Here is a 20266-nt window from a genome sequence, read left to right as displayed (position 1 = left end):
TTCAATCCGCCGTCTTGGATCTGGAATTGGCTCCGCCGTCAGAGCTTCTGCCCCGTTTTTACCTTTAAGAGATCCTTTTATCGAAAGGACGTTCCCGGAACGGCACAAAAGATGGAACAACCTGAAACGGAATCGGAACCCCCGTAATCGGGACCACATTGAGTCGCTCGACCAATTCAGGTCTCATATTGGCTAAGAGGCCCGTCGTAAGACTTGGATGTTCCCGTAATTGGGTCAAATTGGTCCTTCACGTCAGATTGGCTAAGAGGCCCGTAGTAAGACCTGGATTCGATGTCTTGAAATTGGATCCAATTGGCTCTTCGAACCAGGCACACTCGTCGTTAAATTGGTCCTTTTCCTTTCTACTGACTCCCATTATTGGAATCGAATGGAGCATTTTAGTAAGTCCCATCTGACTGTAACGGGGTGACTGAACCTGACCTCTTAGTACTTGCACTGGAATTGGTTGTTGCTCCCAATATTCGAGGTAATTGAACATTAACAAAAGTCCCCTTTCTTTATATTTTCACAGTATACTCATGTTATAACACAACAACGGTCCCTATTATAGCTAGACAAATTCGTTTTAGACATATTGTCTTCTTTGACAGCCATAGTCCTCATTTTGTGGTTGTGTCATTTTTTTGAAAAATGTTGAGCAGTGTATTTTGGTTCTCCATAATATAAACATAATCTTTCTTGAGGACGACGAGTCTTTTCTTGTTCAGTAAGATGTTTGAAATATATTGTATTGATTTGCATATCTTTTATTTTTGAAGATATGTGTTAGAAAGACGTAGGTGTTGCCATTGAATTGTATTAATGTTGAGGCCTACTTATGTGATTCTCATATCAAAATTCAAAAAGTCGATTGTCACATTTTATAGCAAAATCAATTGCTTGACTCAATGTTTCAGGATCGGGTAACTTGAGCATCAATTTTTTTACCTCATATTGTAGTCCATGAAGGAATTGGTTAATGAGTGCAATATCATCCGACTTGGTATCAATTGTAAGTTGTCAAAATTATGAAGCATATATTGTTACAGATCGATTTCTTTGTCCCAAGATACGGATCTTATTTGTTGCAACATGAACTGTATCATGTTCTCTATACATAGATCAAAATTCCACCAAGAAAGCTTTGAAATTATCCAATATTGGATCTTGTGGTTCAAGAAAAGATAAAAACGATGATAACGCAGAACCGAAAAGTAGTCTTCCAATAAACCTGACTTGTGATCTTGGAGTTGAATAGCTTTGGGATTGAAGTTTGATTGTCAATTGTACTTGATTGATGAATCTTCGAAACTTTGATCTCATACCATCAAATTTCTTGGATAAGGTAATTCTTGGTTCTCTACTATTTGAATGGTGTTCCACCATGGAAAAAGAGGCATGATTCAATGTAGATGTTGAGGCAGCTTTGACCATCTCTACATCTCCACTTTCTGTTATTCTTATTCTTCTTCCTCTTGGTGAATTAAGTTGATGCATCACAAGCATTAATTGCCTCAATTATTCTTGCATTTGTGTCATTATACTCTTCAATTTGACAAGCTTTGCCATGATAACACCTAGAAAAAAAAATTTCTAATATTGCTCAAGACAAGTAAGAGAACGGACTTGAGAACAAAGAAAATACTAAAAATAATATCAGTTTAAAAGAAGGTAATCCGCAACTCTTAATATGCTTATGTCTTATCAATAAAAAGGGATAATCCACTGTTAATCAAAAAAAGATAAAGCTCTGATATTGTAAGTGTACTCTTGTGAATCTGTCAAGGATAAGAACATGATGAAGACAAATAAAAAAGTGAGACTTCTCTCAAAGAAAGATGACAAAATAGAAATGACTTGATATATATATTAAGAAAGAAACTGGAATGGCTATTGCCAAAAATTCAAGAAAACTAGAGACCCTTGAAACTAAACTGGAAGCAAGAAAAGAATTGACAAGAGTGAAGAAGGCTTCACTCTTGTCTCTATATATACTATCTAACTAGGGGCTACGTGGTGAAATTCCATAGGACCTCCAATATGTGTTGACTTTGTAGGACACATGCCTTGACTTAGAAGATAAGTTTTTCGACATGTGAGCCACATAATTAGCTTAGTCTTCAAGCTTATAATATGTATGGCACATGGCCAACTTGTTGACCATGTTTCTAATCCAAAAAGTCAATTAAAGACACCTATAAAGTCAAAGCTGTGTTTATGAAGCTTCTAGGAAGCTTTTATAATAAATACTATAGAATTAATTTATTTTTACCTATTTTTACTTACTTCTATCTATTTATACATGTGATTATTGGCTTACATGTGAATATCCGTATTGTTCTTATTGCATTAAAGCTTCAGTATACCAAAGAAATTGAACTAATAGAAGTGGGTTCGAATACAGTGAAAGACTAGTTATATGAATTGGGTCTGTGAGTGTCATAATTGACTTTATTCTAGCTATCTGAAATCAAGTATCAAACTATAAAATATCGAGGCTTACTACTTCCATCTTAATTCTACCCATAATTCATTCTACGATCATCAATTCAACAATACTTCTGTCAATCATAATTCTTCATAAGCAAATTATGAAGAAAACAAAGATGTAGCACCAAGCTTACCCTGGCTTACGATGCTCACAGTCTGGCTTACGGCTTATGACTCTCACAGTTTGGCTCTTGACTTACGACTCTCATAATTTAGCTCTCGACTTACAACTCTCACAATCTGGCTCTTGGCTTACGATTCTCATTCTATTTATCCTACCAAAAAGATGATCTGTCAGCTAGCAGATTTCAAAGGTTATGACCCTTTGAATTCTTAATCATTTATTCTACTAATAACCTATTATTACCAACTTAACTGCCTAAATATCAATCTAATTCTCAAGATTGTTAATAACCAACCAGTAACTTATCACAAAGTTTATTTACCTATTTTACATAGCGCCACTTCTAATTGTGCAGCTTCCTCGCAAACATTATTTAGCCTCAACTTCTAAAGACATAGCAGTGTTGGCTTCTTCTGTCAATGGCATTGGCTTACCACACTTTGAATTGGTGACATTCTCCTGTGTTATATCTTTATCATCTGTCTCAATATTCGAGGGTTCTCCATCCAAACGTGCCGTCAGAATTTCATTCAACAAATCTAATTTCCATACCTGAGACTCACATCAGACAATTTGGTTGTCATGCTCCTCTTACATCTTCTGCCATTCTTCTGTCGGTTTCAAAGGTATCTCCAAAGGTATTATCGCTGGAACTGGTGTATTGATCTGCACTAATTTATTCGCCTCCTTCACTAATGCAGCTAGTTTAATTTGTAACACCGCAACTCTACTTGCAACTGTTCTTGCGGATCCTTTCAATCGTTCTCCATCCTTACTGTCTCAGATACCATGTTTGCCATCTTCTCCTTAACCACATAAGAAAACACGATGCTTCTCAAGAGCCCTCCTCTTACTTCTTACTATGGTCCAATCAATAAAGTCGACTCCCCTTTTTGGAACATAAACCCATCCTGGGTTTAAGGATAGTAAAGTTTAAGCCGATTGCCATTGATCCGTGTCGTAAACTTAGTACCATAAAATCTTCCAATTATATTGAACCATTTGAAAATCCTTCAATAACTCAATATGGCCCATATCATCGAACTTGAAATTTTCTTGGAAATTTTTTAAATCGACTATCATAAAGAAGTACCAAATCATTTGGCATAAAAGCCTTTAGTTTAAGCTTACTATCATAATAAGTCTTCCTTTGTTTTTGTATCGTTTCTATTATCATTAATTCATTGGCTCTAGTTTCATCAAATTTTTCTAATTCTTCTAAACGGTATTGTAATGAATCCTGATCTCTTAATCTAGTATCTATAGCAATTCATAAAATTTGGACTTCCAATTCAATAGATCATATTACTTCCTGGCCATAAACCAATTGGAAAGGGGTAGCATTGGTAGTAATTTTATATGCAGTACAGTGTCGGGGTAGAGAGAGTTTGCCTCAAGAAAGCGCTGGGCTTCTGGCTGTCACTAAATACTCAATCAAGTTTGAAATATAAGGGTAACAATTTTATATATATAAACTCCTCTCCTTTGGAGCAATTACATCAATATACAAGCCTTAAAATCCAAAGAACACCAAAATACTTGATAAGGTGTTATAAAAAACTTATATATCCTTATGAGGAATTTTTTCTGAAGTTCAACAGCTCATAACTTACGATCTAACCGTCTAAACAACTCCAAATTTTACATAGAGTACTGATATATCTTTAGCAACTACCACACCAAAATTCAACCGTAAATTCGTCTTGGATTTTGTGATATCTTGAAAACCCTAACTATAGCTTCAAACCCTAGCTTTTTTACACCCGTGTACAACTTCCTTTATATCTCACAAATTAATTATTCAAATACTATGAAACTTTGATCTAAAGCTTTTTAACCCAATTACACACACTTGTGGAAATTTTGAGCCAAAAATTCGTCCAGAAACTCAAGATATGGCTTCACCCATAACTAGCAACAAAACGATATACTTACTGCCTTCAAAGTACAAGTGCTGTCTTCAACGCCTCATAACACCTTCACCCAATCTTAGAATTCACTATACAGTAAGTAGAATGTGTAGCCGAGAAAATGCTTCCTCCAAATCTAGTCGTCGATCTTCCGTTGCTCTCCGTATTCGTATGTGATGCCCAAAAGAAGTGACAGTAGGTACGAAATTGACACCTTATCTTTGAACATTCATATCTTTTCCATAAAAACTCGAAATCACACAAAATCTTCACCCAAATTATACCCAAAACCCTAAACCTTCTGACTCTAGCCTCAAAAGCTCGAATGGCCTCGAAAGAGGAACCCTAATTCCTAATATGGCCTCGGGCAGCCCCCTCAAAGCCCATTGGGCATGGTTTTCGACCAATAGGGATGAAGTTCTTCACCCCTTGCCTTCATCCAACCATGCCTTACTTTCATCCTTCCCAATAAGCCTCCTTCTAGTTATATTTTCATCTTTTAACTCCTCCCTTCCCTTAATCTTTATACTAACTATCTAAATCCTATATAATATAAACTCTATGATCAAACTAGATTAACTTCCAAATAATTTTTCTTATTTCAATTCATTTTAAATTAACATACTAACTATTCTAACTCACATTAAGACTTACAAACTTATTACATGTTTTCACTAATTTTTACATACTGTAAGTAATTACAGTACGACATCCACCCCCTCCAAACCTGCACATCCTCCGGTATGTGCCACATACTACTCTTCTTCATCCTCTTGAGACTTCTTAGAATCACTCATAGAGTCTTCTTCTTCATGTTCTTGGTCCAAATATTGAGGTAAGAATTCTTCAAGATCTTCTATTTGAAACCGCCCATCTCTTCTTTTGAAAGCCTTCACCCTCTTCATTGCTATTGGAATTCTAATGATAGCTCCATCTAACTTTCGTAAGGTATATGTGGCATTATCATGGACTATAACCACCACATATGGTCCAATCTATTTTTTTGCAAATTTCTTTACAGTACTATGTTGATGCTCAAGGCTGCTATCATAAACTAGAACCCAATCTCCAATCTCTATAGGTTTAGGCCTTAACCTATGAGTCTTATCAAACCTCTCTTTATTTTTTAATCTTGCTTCTTTTAACCTCTCAGCTGCAATTTGTAGGTCCTCAAGTAATCTTCTTAACTGTTGGATTCGAAGCTCTAATAACCTTTCTCTATTAATGTTATCTTCCCAAGACAAAAACATCCATGTAGGATAGGTTGCTTCAACAGGCATTATAGGTTTTTGTCCTAGCATTAATTCCATAGGCATATAACTAGTGACAGTACTATGAGTAGTTCTATCAGCCCATAAAGCAAATGAAAGCAGTTTAGGCCATTGAATTGATTTACCCTTACATGCCTTAACCAATGCATAAATAATTGGAGGATGATCTCTTTCACTCTTTCCATTGGCTTCAGGATTATAAGAAGTAGTCAACTTCAATTGAACTCCATACCTTTTGAAAAAATCTCTTGCTTCTATGGCATCCAATTCTCCTCTATCAGCTCTCATCCTCCCAATATAGCCATATCTACTGAAGATGTCTTCTAATATAAACCTGCATATTGCTTCCGTGGTCTTGGTTCTCAAAGCTCTTCCTTCAACATAGTTTGATAACTTTTCTCTTGCTAAAATCAAATATTTCATATCCCATAATCCTGAAGGCATAGCTACCAAATCAATTACCCATTGAAAATGTATAGAAGGTGGATAAGTAGGATGTAATCCATCTCTATACCTAATCTTAGATTGTAGTTGGCACTCTGTGCATGAACTTACAAAGTCTTCTACATCTTTGTATAAACCCTTCCACCAATACCTTTCTTTGATCTTAGTATATGTGGCCCAAACTCCTCTATGTCCTGCCCAAAGTGTATCATGATATTCTCTTAAAATCTTAATTTTAGTTTCAAGATCTCCTATAACTCTCAATGGGATTTTGTCACCTCTTTTTGGCCTCTTCCATAGAAATCCATCCCTGAGTATATAACCATAGGATTGGTGTCTAATATCTTTGAAGGTTTTGTCCATCCACCCTTCTTGTTTTTTCATTGTGCTTAAATAAATTCCAATATCCTTCAACTTGCCTTCATATGTACCTTCATAGAAATTTTGAACCTTGTCACCAAAATCCATTCCACCAGTAGCAAATGAACTTCCATAATTCTTCTCTTCTTCATCTTCACCTCTTTCATATGCCATCATCTCTTCTTCAAATGTATATCTAGCTCTGGACAACATATCTGCCACCAAGTTCTCTTTACCAGTAATATGTACCAAAACAGGGTTTAATATCCTTATATAGGCTATCCATCTTAGCATGGCAATATCTGGAGTAGTACATTTAATTATCATTCAAAGTAATGGCAAAAAATCTGTTTCCAAAACCATACTTGCTCCAATCAAATAATTTCTCTCAGCCTTTAATGCTGTAAGCGCTCCCCAAAGCTCTCTTTTAACTTGTGGATAAGCCCTTTGTCTCTTTGTAAGAATCCTAGCTCCAAACCTTATAATAAATCTTCTTCCCTCTACATCATTTTGTCCAATAGCCCATCCAATTGCTATAGGGCTTGTATCCACTGTTACAACTACTGATCTTTCACATTGATAATCCACTTGTTTAAGCAAAGGTGGTGAACTCAACATTTTTTTTAGATTTTCCATAGCTGTTTCTTGTTCTTCTTCCCATACAAATTTCTTACCCTTCCTTAATAACTTATATAGTGGCTCTGAGATATGGGCAAAGTGTAGCACCCAAATGTGATAGAATACACATGCTCCTAAAAACCTTCTGTCTTCTGTAACATTTTTACAAGCCTCAATTCTAGATATAGCATCAATCTTATCAGGATTTGGTTTCCTACCATACCTGCCACACATGTGCCCCACCACTAGAATCTCATCAACTCCAAAGCTTGATTTCTCTAAAGATAACGTGAGATTAACTGACTCCAATCTCTCCAATATCTGAGCCACATCTTCAATATGTTTCTTCACAAACTTTCTACAACCTTCAACCTCCGTAGTCTCATCCTTGTCTTCTTTTTTATCTTCTTTTATAGGTATATCATCTAGAAATGGAATGGTTTTCTCAGGTACAAATTCTTTTAATATTTGGTTCATAGCATTTTGCATATGAGCCACTGAGTTGGTTGCACCTTGAGGTAGCGTACACATCCTCATTAAACCCAAAGGAGTCTTCATGGTAGTTAAATCTCTACTCTCTTTAGCCAATTGAAATTGGTCATATCCAGAATATAAGTCTCCAATAGAATAAATGGCATGACCTGCAAATTGTTCAGCCACTTCATCTACTATGGGACCTGATCCCATATTTCGAATAGTCACCCTGTTTGCAAGTTGTATATCCTGAATAAACCTTAATGCCTGTGACTTCTTGGGTACTGTGAACCATCTATTAGAATAGGGAGCAATTGAAGGTTCCAAAATACCCATCTTCACCTTCTCTTTAATAATTCTATCAATTTTGGAAGTAAAGCTCTAGGCACAGGTATAGGCTTTAAATCCCATAGAACATGTGGCACTGTAAAGATTACCATAGGTACTATAATACTAGGATCCACACATCTGATTTCATCAAGAGTTAAGGCAAATGCCTTACCATGTCTAATAAGCATTTCTTGAAACATATCTTCCTCCGTTGATGTTAAGAAGTCACCCCCTCCAATCTTCAACTTAGCTAATGATTCTTGTATAAATTGATGTCCAATTTGACGCCTCTCTCTTAGACTTGGCTCCATAACTGCTTGTTTAATATGCTCCATATTATCAACTGGTAATTGTGTAGCTACAGGCTTTACCTTTCTTGCCACAGTTTTATATTTAGTTTGTACTCTAGCCTCATGCTTCAACCCATAGTTTGTAGCAAGTCCACCATTTGCTACCATCCTTTCTAATCCTTCATAAGTCCTTCTTGAATATATTTCTACTATAGCATCTCCATCTATGTTTATAGCCAGATTCTCCAAAACCTTTACCAAATCATCTTCCAAACCTATTTCTTCTATTACTCCAACTATGGCTTCATCACTTGAAACTAAACCCACTCTTTTTAAGTTCTTCTCTTGTTTCTTTACCATTTTTTTTATTTATAGAATCTAAATCTTTAACCTTTTGAACACTCACAAATCCATTACTAGATAAGTTCAAAAATCCAAAACTCATACTATCTACACTGGGGTTTGTAGATGAATCATTTGCACCCATGTGCCCCTATCTTACAAGGGTGCTTTTTAGAAATCCACAAAGTTATTTCCTGGCTCCAAGGGCATCCCTCTTAATTATTCTCTGTATCTCTCATGGATAGGTTTCACAGTAATAAATTGCACAACTTTTCTCCCATCCCAATTTTGAATTCTGGCATAATGTGAACCATCATTCAAGACTCTAGTCTCCATTCTAGCAGCTGTAATATAAGGTTGACCAAGTATTACCGGATATGTAGCAGAGTTTTACACAAAGAAATTTTGTTCCACTTCTACATCTCCAATTCTAGTCTTTACAGCTGGATAAGTTCCATGTAAATCACCTTGTTGATTGTTTGCAGCTCTGATTACCCAACCATGGTTGATATCAATTGGCCACTTATTCTTCTCATATATCTTCCTTGACATGATGTTGATTTCAGATCCATGATCAACCAGGGCCAAAATTGGATCTTTAAAGTCCCCCAATCTCACATATGTTTCTGTAGTAGCTCTAGCCCAATAAGGAACTGAATAACTACTACTCTCTATTCCCTCATTTTCACATTTGGAGCAAGTATTAACACTTACTTCTTGTGCATCCTTCCTTATCCCTGTAAATCCCAAAGGTGTGCATTCCACTTGATGCTCTCTTTTACCTTCAACATGTTTAAATGAAACCTTGTTTTCCATATCAACCTTATTTCTAGTTTCAGGCATTGTAAATTGTGCAAATACCTGTCCTATCTCTTCTTCTTCATCCACAGTTATCCAAGTATCCAATGCCTCTACCATAATAGCTTCTGCTATCATTTGCCTCTTCTTCTTTATCACATTGATGATTAATTCATGAAAATCCTTCTTGGCTATGCCTAGAGCCTCTCTTAGAGTGAATTCAATCTTTGCATCCAAGATCTTCTCTTCTAAAATACTCTTCATATCTGTAGATGATTCAATCTCAGATTGAAGTTTATAAGCAGGAGTTTTACCTTTAGGTTTGCTTGTATCTTCTTTCTCCTTTTCTTTGTCCTTCTCCCACCACTCTTTTGGTAATGGTGCACTACCATGATGAGTAGAAGAAGATACCTTCTCAGTTTTTTGCTCCTTAGAAGCTTCTTTATTTCTTGGAGACCTCCTCTTGTTTTCAGGCTCAATAACATCCTCTTCATGAATAGTTCTACCTCTTTTTTCCTCAACCATAGCATCATGCATATCATCATCATGCTTGTCTCCACACAAATCTGCTTTAATGCTAATAGCATCAACTGGATCATTCCACCCAGTTTTCTTTCTGATAGCTTCAGCTCCCCTCATCATGACTCCTTTAGTTGGCAAAGAAACAGCCTTAACTCCCTTTTGTTCAACTGTAATAGAATAAGACTCAGCTCCTTCCCCTTTTATGGCACTATTCTTTGATGTTTGCTCCTCTACTAATTTTTTCATGCCACCCTTCCCAAAATTAGTCTTTAGAGGCTCATCTGACCCTGTGAGTCTTATCCTACCCTCTTTGAAATACACAATACCATCCTTGATTGCAGCCTTATAGCTATCACACTCACCACGCTTATGGTTTTGATTGTCACACCACATACATCTTTCTATAAATCTCTTTGAGCCTTCAATTGTCTTTGATGAGCTTGCCATCTGGGATTTCTTCAATTCAATCATTTCCACCTTCAAGTCTTGTATGCCCTTAATTAGTTCTTCAAGAGTACCATCCTTAACAGTCTTGATTCTGTTTTGAGGTGGCATTAGATTTTGAGATGCACGCATTGGCTCCAACCTTGGTAATAATCCACGAGTCTTAATCTTTTGTTGCCTAGCCAAAAGCCCCACTGTCTCTTTTACTAGCTTCCAATCATTAGTAAAACCACTCTCAGATGTCTTGTCTGCTAGATAAAAGAGTAGCTTATCCTCCAAATGTTCATCAGCTGCTTGTAAAAACAATCCACTCTTCCTTGTTTCCAAAAGCTACCTCTCTTGTCGTGGTAACTGTCCAAACTTAGCCTCAAATTCCCTGATTAATTCATTGGGAGCCATTTGATTCCCTGGCCTTTGCTATATCCTATCCAAAAAAGTTTGTTTTGTCATTCTTTCTGAATCCTCCTCAAAAAACTCATCTTTCAAGAGTTCTTCAAATTTCTTCCATGATATAGTCTCAGTATGCAACTCTTGCACCCTCTCTCTGATTTCTGGTACCACTACCAAATCAAAGGTAGAAATCATCTTTACTTCTGAAACCTGATGCACTTCCATTTCACATGTATGAACCCTGAGGAACTTAGTGATGTTCCTCCCATCAAACCTCCCAACCTTATCCACCACTACTTGTAAAGCTTTGGTGGTATTCTTATCCTCCCCATGCACCTGTTACCTTTCTTCCATAAATTGAGCAAATGCCCTGAATAAATCATGAGCACCTACTCCACTTGGTAATCCAAACCCTGGAACTTGATCCCCCATTCTAACTTATTGAGAATTTTAGTGCCTTAAGGCTCTCTCAGTGGAAGCACCAAATATGTCGAGGTAGAGAGAGTTTGCCTCAAGAAAGCGCTGGGCTTCTGGCTGTCACTAAATACTCAATCAAGTTTGAAATATAAGGGTAACAATTTTATATATATAAACTCCTCTCTTTTGGAGCAATTAAATCAATATACAAGCCTTAAAATCCAAAGAACACCAAAATACTTGATAAGGTGTTATAAAAAACTTATATATCCTTATGAGGAATTTTTTCTGAAGTTCAACAGCTCATAACTTACGATCTAACCGTCTAAACAACTCCAAATTTTACATAGAGTACTGATATATCTTTAGCAACTACCACACCAAAATTCAACCGTAAATTCGTCTTGGATTTTGTGATATCTTGAAAACCCTAACTGTAGCTTCAAACCCTAGCTTTTTTACACCCGTGTACAACTTCCTTTATATCTCACAAATTAATTATTCAAATACTATGAAACTTTGATCTAAAGCTTTTTAACCCAATTACACACACTTGTGGAAATTTTGAGCCAAAAATTCGTCCAGAAACTCAAGATATGGCTTCACCCATAACTAGCAACAAAACGATATACTTACTGCCTTCAAATTACAAGTGCTGTCTTCAACGCCTCATAACTCCTTCACCCAATCTTAGAATTCACTATACAGTAAGTAGAATGTGTAGCCGAGAAAATGCTTCCTCCAAATCTAGTCGTCGATCTTCCGTTGCTCTGTCAAGGACAAGAACTCGATGAAAGCTAAAGAGTAAGTGAGACTTTTCTCAAAAAAGAAATAGGACAAAATAGAAATATGTATATTAAGAAAGAAACTGGAATGGCTATTGCCAAAATACAAGAAAACTAGAGACCCTTGAAACTAGACTAGAAGCAAGAAAGGAGTTGACAAGAGTGAAGAGGGCTTCACTCTTGCCTCTATATATACTATCTAACTAGAAGCCACATGGCGATGTTCTATAAGACCTCCAATATATGTTGACTTTCTAGGCCACATGCCTTTGCTTACAAGGCAAGTTTTCTATGGATGGACCACGTAGTTAGCTTGTTCTTTAAGCTTCCAACATGTGTGGCACATGGCTAACTTGTTGACCAAGTTTCTAGCCTAAAAGTCAACTATAGATTCCAATAAAGTCAAAGCAGCGTCTATGAAGCTTCTAAGAAGCTTCTCTAGAAGATATTACACAATTAACCTACTTTTATCTACTTTTACATACTTTTATCTATTCATATAGGTAATTATATGTATGTCCGTGACATTACCCCCCCTTCTAGGGACGAGTTCCACGAGGAGCGGTGATTATATATTGAGAAAATCTAATATGCGGCGAATTGTATTTGCTACATACTCTGATCTTTGTTCTCTTCGAAGATAGTTGATGGGTCCTCTTAGCCATCGATAGTGTCCTATTCCAGGGCGAGAAGACCACCCTGTTATTTGATCACTGTTGAGGCCTTCATAACTTCCTTCAAATAATACATTTGAAACACCATCAGGAGTCGTTCCTATCTCCAATAATATCACCAAACATCGAGAATCTCTTCCAAGGTCGTGATACCAAATGCGTTGTATCTCACCATCTATTCGAGGAAGAACATGTCGTTCTTGAGGATCTTCATCTCGGTTGCGTCGTCTTGAAGGTTGTGACAATCGCAATGTCTCATCCGATAAGTCAGCAAACGAAGGTTCTTGAGTTGAATCCACTAGTTGTTGGCTCTCCATCTAATTAGCGTCACAAATGCAAAGAAGTTACAAACAAGGATAGGAAATTGAATGTTATCTTGCCTCAATCTTGTCTCTTTTATAAGAGAGGTTTTCATCTTGGTTTTGATGGATGTCGTTGATGAAAAACTTTGACTTTAGCTGATGCATTTGCTAGATTCCTGGATGGCTCCCATGTGCGCTCACTAATATCATATCCGCGCCAATGAACAAGATATTCCAGCTTATTTCGGCGCCGCCTTGAGTCTAATATCTCTTCCACCTCAAATTCTTCATTATTATCTACTTCTATAGGAGGCGGTGGCATTTGTCTTCTTCCTTGTATATCCACTCTCTTATATGGTTCAAGAAGAGACACGTGGAATACAGGATGGATCTTCATTGACTCCGGTAGATGTAACCGATATGCAACTGGGTTGATCTGTTCAGAAACAGAAAAGGGGCCAAGCCTACGATAGTCCAATTTGTCACAAGGTCGAGTGGTCTTGATATTGCGACGAAGTAGCCATACCTTATCACCCACGTTGAGTTGTGGTTGCTCTTTACGATATACATCTGCATTTATCTTTTGTCGTTCTTGAGCTTTCTTCAACTGCGCCTTCATTATTGCATGTAACTCTGACAACCGATTTGCCATATCTTCTGCTGCAGGATTATCAACTTTTGAAAAATCAAAAGTATCAAGTCGTGGATGATAGCCATAATTGGCAAAGAAAGGTGTTTGTTGCGTGGAAGAATGTACTGTATTATTATAAGCAAACTCTGCCAATGGCAGAAGGATTGTCCAATCATCTTGTTGGTAGTTGATGGTACACCTTAAATACTGTTCCAAGACTTGGTTTACGCGCTCTGTTTGTCCATCAGTTTGAGGATGGAAAGCTGAAGATAGCTTTATGTCCACTTTTAAAATCTTGAAAAGAGTCCTCCAGAATCTCGACACAAATTGAGTTCCCCTATCCGATATGATATCTTTAAGTAATCCATGATAGCGATAGATATTATCAATGAAAAGCTTAGCTGTTTCTTCACCTGTGATAGATTTTGTACATGGCATAAAATGTGCCATCTTGGTGAAACGATCTACTATCACAAATATAGAATCATAAGATCTTGAGTTTGGAAGATCTGTGATGAAATCCATAGAAACAGAAGACCATGGTTGTTCTGGTATAGGTAATGGCTGAAGAAGTCCGTAAGGTCGATGTCGAGGAATTTTTGATCTTGAACAAATATCACATGATTGTACAAAGTCTTTGACTGACTTCCACATTTGTGGCCACCAAAAATCTCTTGATATGAGTTCCAGAGTCTTATTATATCCAAAGTGACCTGCTGCTGGAAAGTTATGACGTGCTTGAAGAACACGCAAACGTGCTTTTCCTTCTGGAACATATAGGCGTCCTTCAAAATATAATAGATTATTCTTGAACTCGAACTTAGAAGAATCATGAGACTTGGAAGAATTATTCTCGATATCATGAACAAGAGGGTCTGAGGACATACTGGACTGGATTTGCTTGAGAAAAGTTGAATCAACAGTCAGTGTTGATTTCACTGCTCGGAGATGAAATTGCTCCGGTTTCAAGAGGACTGTTCTTTGTTGCTCAAAAGCTGCATCTCCTTCTTTTGGTACAAAATAAGAACGTCTAGACAGGGCATCAGACAAACCTTGTTGTTTTCCTGGCCGATAAGTGATAATGAAGTCGAATCTTGACAAAGACATACTCCAACGAGCTTGACGACGATTCAACACGCGTACTAACATGAAATACTCGAGGTTCTTGTGATCTGTATACACAATGACTGGACTAGAAGCACCTTCTAGATAATGACGCCATTCTTGAAAAGAATCCACGATTGCAAGAAGTTCTTTATCGTGGATCTCATAATTGATCTCGGCTGCTAAAAATTTTCTTGAATGAAAAGCTATCAGATGAAGTTTGTCATCTGTTCCCATTTGTGATAAAACTGCACCCAAGGCAAAATCCGATGCGTCTGTTTCCATAAAAAATACCTTGGAAAAATCAACACGATATAAGACTGGTGCAGAGACAAACGATGTCTTCAAGGCTTCAAATGCTGCTTCCGCTTCTTGATTCCATTGGAATTTATCTTTACTAGTCAAGCGTGTAAGTGGAGCTGCAACTCGTGAGAAGTCTTTGATGAAGATCCGATAGTAATTGGCAAATCCCAGGAAACATTGGACATCTCTTACAGTCTTTGGAATCTTCCAATCCATGATTGTTTGGACATTCTTAGAATCCATCATAAGACCATCATTTGAAATGATGTATCCTAAAAAGTCAACTTGAGTAGTGTGAAATACACACTTTTCTATCTTGGCGTACAATCCTGCATCTCTAAGTTTTTGTAATACTTGACGAACATGTATTTCATGTTCTTCAACATTCTTAGAATAAATCAGGATATCGTCTAGGTAGCAGACGACAAAATTGTCTAAGAATTCACGAAATACATCATTCATGAGATGTTGAAAAGCAGCTGGTGCATTCGTGAGTCCAAAAGGCATGACATTGTATTCAAAGTGTCCGTACCTGGTTCGAAACGCAGTCTTCCATTCATCTCCTTCTTTGATCCGTACTAGATTATATGCTCCTCTTAGATCTATTTTTGTATAGATCTTAGCTTGATTTAACTGGTCAAGGAGTCCTGATATCAAAGGTAATGGATACCTGTTCTTGATTGTGATCTTGTTGAGTCCTCGATAGTCAACACACATTTGTAAAGATCCATCTTTTTTCTTTACGAATAAAATTGGAGCTCCTGCTGGAGATTTTGAATGGCGTATGAAATTCTTCGCTAAATTCTCGTCAATATATGTCTTGAGTTCAGCCAACTCATCTTGCGATAAACTGTAAATTGGTCCAAATGGTGGCTGAGTTCCTTCCTTGAGATCGATTGAACAATCGTATGGGCGATGCTCAGGAAGAATATCTGCATTCTTTTTCTCAAAAACGTCTTGATAATCCTGATATTGACTTGGAATGCCACTTGAAGTCTTTACGCTTTCAGAAATAGGTGCAGCATAAATAGCAAAAGTTGATCCTTCTTTTGCTGCATGTATAAATGCTTTTGCACCTATAAGTGTGGGTTTTACTATACTAGACTCATGGTTTTTTACTTGATTAATAGAACTGTTACTAATGCTCTGAGGAAAATCAAGTTTACGAGAAATCCAATCTATTCGAGGATTATACTTTTCTAACCATGATAAGCCTAAAATTACTGGATTAGAGGGAGATCTAATTATATTAAAAATTACGCAACTACTATGACCATTTATTACTACATCTACAGGAAGTGTTTCGTGAGTTATATCTCTAGAAGACAACGGACGACCATCTATGACTTCTACGTGTACAGGTTTAGTTTTTTGTATTAATGATATTCTATGACATCTAGCAAATTCTTCATCTAAAAAACAAGCTGAGGCTCCTGAATCTATCAAGGCAGAGGCTTTGTAATTATTAGGTCCTAAACGCACATCTATTATAAAACAAGGAGATGGTTCTGAGGAGAGGATAGGACCTTCATTAGAAGTTGTACAAGGTTCCAGCCGCACGGTCCCTATTGTAGCTGGATGTACTCGTTTTCCGACATACTGTCTTCTTTGACAGCCGTACTCCTCATTTTGTAGTTACGTCGCTTCTTTGGACAATGTTGAGCAGTGTGCTTAGGTTCTCCACAATATAAGCACAATCCTTCTTGTCGACGACGAGACTTTTCTTGCTCAGTAAGAGGTTTGAAACGTACCGCATCAATTTGCATATCCTCTACTTCTGAAGGTATGTGTTGAGGAGACGTCGGTGTTGCCATTGAATTGTAGTAACGTTGAGGCCTACTTGTGCGACTCTCGGATCGAAATTCAAAAAGTCGATTGTCGCACTTCACAGCAAAGTCAATTGCTTGACTCAATGTTTGAGGATCAGGTAAATTAAGCATCAATTTCTATACCTCATATTGTAATCCGTAGAGAAATTGACTCACAAGTGCGGCATCATCCCACTTGATATCAGTTGCAAGTTGTCGAAATTGCGAAGCATATAATGTTACTGATCGATTGCCTTGTCGCAAAATACGGATCTTGTTGGTTGCAACACGAATTGCATCATGTTCTTCAAACATGGATCGAAACTCCGCCAAAAAAGCCTCCAGATTATCCAATATTGGATCTCGTCGTTCAAGAAAAGATGAAAACCATGACAATGCTGAACCTGAAAGAAGTGTACCAATGAATCTAACTTGTGACCCTGGAGTTGGATAGCTCTGGGGTTGAAGTTCAATCACTAGTTGGACCTGATTGATGAATCCTCGAAACTTGGATCTGGTACCATCAAACTTCTCGGGCAAGGCAACTCTCGGTTCTCTAACACTCGAAGGGTGTTCCATTCTGGGAGAAGGGACATGGTTTGGTGCAGATGTTGAAGCAGCCCCAATCATCTCTATATCTTCACTTCCTACCGTTCTTGTTGCTCCTTGTGGTGGTAAATTGAGTTGATGCATCGCAAGCATTAACTCCCTCAATTGTTCTTGCATCTGTGCCATTGTACTCTTCATTTCAACAAGCTCTGCCATAGTAGCACTTAGAAAAGAGAAGATGTCTAATAACGCTCAAAACAAATAGAAGAGAGGAATTGATAACAAAGAAAATACTAAGAACAATATCAGTTTAAAAGAGGGTAATCCGCAACTTCTAATGCGCTTATGTCTTATCAAGAAAAAGGGGTAATCCACTCTTAATCAAGAAAAGACAAAGCTCTGATATTGTAAGTGTACTCTTGTCAATCTATCAAGGACAAGAACTCGATGAAAGCTAAAGAGTAAGTGAGACTTTTCTCAAAAAAGAAATAGGACAAAATAGAAATATGTATATTAAGAAAGAAACTGGAATGGCTATTGCCAAAATACAAGAAAACTAGAGACCCTTGAAACTAGACTAGAAGCAAGAAAGGAGTTGACAAGAGTGAAGAGGGCTTCACTCTTGCCTCTATATATACTATCTAACTAGAAGCCACATGGCGATGTTCTATAAGACCTCCAATATATGTTGACTTTCTAGGCCACATGCCTTTGCTTACAAGGCAAGTTTTCTATGGATGGACCCGTAGTTAGCTTGTTCTTTAAGCTTCCAACATGTGTGGCACATGGCTAACTTGTTGACCAAGTTTCTAGCCTAAAAGTCAACTATAGACTCCAATAAAGTCAAAGCAGCGTCTATGAAGCTTCTAAGAAGCTTCTCTAGAAGATATTACACAATTAACCTACTTTTATCTACTTTTACATACTTTTATCTATTCATATACGTAATTATATGTATGTCCGTGACATGCTCTCCGTATTCGTATGTGATGCCCAAAAGAAGTGACAGTAGGTACGAAATTGACACCTTATCTTTGAACATTCATATCTTTTCCATAAAAACTCGAAATCACACAAAATTTTCACCCAAATTATACCCAAAACCCTAAACCTTCTGACTCTAGCCTCAAAAGCTCGAATGGCCTCGAAAGAGGAACCCTAATTCCTAATATGGCCTCGGGCAGCCTCCTCAAAGCCCATTGGGCATGGTTTTCGACCAATAGGGATGAAGTTCTTCACCCCTTGCCTTCATCCAACCATGCCTTACTTTCATCCTTCCCAATAAGCCTCCTTCTAGTTATATTTTCATCTTTTAACTCCTCCCTTCCCTTAATCTTTATACTAACTATCTAAATCCTATATAATATAAACTCTATGATCAAACTAGATTAACTTCCAAATAATTTTTCTTATTTCAATTCATTTTAAATTAACATACTAACTATTCTAACTCACATTAAGACTTATAAACATATTACATGTTTTCACTAATTTTTACATACTGTAAGTAATTACAGTACAACAACGGTATGCCCATAAAGCTGCAAACAACTTAGTGTCCTAATTTGTTCCTGCTCCTAAAACTGTTTTTGTTAAGATTTTATATAAAATTCCATTAGTTTTTTTCGTTTGTCCATTGGCTCTAGGATGATATGGTGTAGTCTTTCGATATTTTATCTCATATTTAGCCATGAGTGCTTCGATTGTACTATTTATAAAATGAGTTCCACAATCACTAAGCAATTCTCGTAGACAATCGAACCGTGTAATAATATTTTTATACAAAAAGGTTGCTATTGTACTTGCACTATTGGTTTTCATAGCTACAGCTTCAGTCCATTTTGTTACGTAAGCCATTGCTATCAGTATATATTATTTTTATCTATTTCTCAAAGTTGATACAATTAGTCCTACAAAATCAATTCCCCATTTTTTAAAAGGCACATAAGCCAGAATTGATACCAATGGCATTGTTGAAGTTCCAGTAGGTTGATCCATTCTCTGACATGGATCACAATGACGGACAAATTGGTGGACATCTGCAAACATTGTTGGCCACCAATAACCACCCTGTAAAGCTCTACCAGTCGTGCTATTCCCCGCAAATGTCCACCACAATTGTCTAAGTAACACCCTTCTAATATAGTACACACTTCAGTCTAATAAATATAGCATCACAAAACTCCATCCTTGCCTTGTTTATATAAAGCTTCTCCAATTATTGTATAAGGTGCACATTTTAATATTAAGCGTTGTTTAAGCTTTTCATTGAAATTAGGTAGAAAGGTTTGAAATGTCAAGTATTGAATTATTATACTATACTTCAGAGTAATTACATCTACCGCAAACAAATCCGCATGAAGTAGTGCATTGTTAATGGGTTCATTATCTAATATATTGGATAACTGAGATAAATGGTCTGCATTGGAATGTGATTTTTCTGGTCTTACTTGAATAATAATGTCAAATTCGTGCAAGAGTAGAACCCATCGTGCAATACGACCACTTAAATGAGGCTTATTAATCATATATTTTAAAGCATCATAATCGACATGGAAAAAAAAATTATAACCAAGAAGATAATATCGAAACTTTTGTATGGAAAAAATCATCTCCAATGCTTCTCGTTCGGTTATTGTATAATTTCTTTCAGTTGCTACCAATTGACAAATTACATATTAAATAGGGTGATCAAAACCCTGGTCATCTTTTTGGCTTAGCACACAACCAATCGTGACATTAGATGCATCCACATAAACTTGAAATGGTTTTGTGTAATAACGTGCCACCAATATTGGTGCTGAAACAAATTTTTGTTTCAATGTTTCGAATGCAATTTTACATTCTTTTGTCCAAAATGGACTAGTCTTATCGATTGGTGGTTTC

Source organism: Physcomitrium patens, chromosome 7, assembly GCF_059467195.1.
Source record: "Physcomitrium patens ecotype Gransden chromosome 7, ASM5946719v1, whole genome shotgun sequence".
NCBI lineage: Eukaryota > Viridiplantae > Streptophyta > Bryopsida > Funariales > Funariaceae > Physcomitrium > Physcomitrium patens.
The sequence above is the reverse complement of the archived record's forward strand: the minus strand, read 5'-3'. Positions refer to the sequence as shown.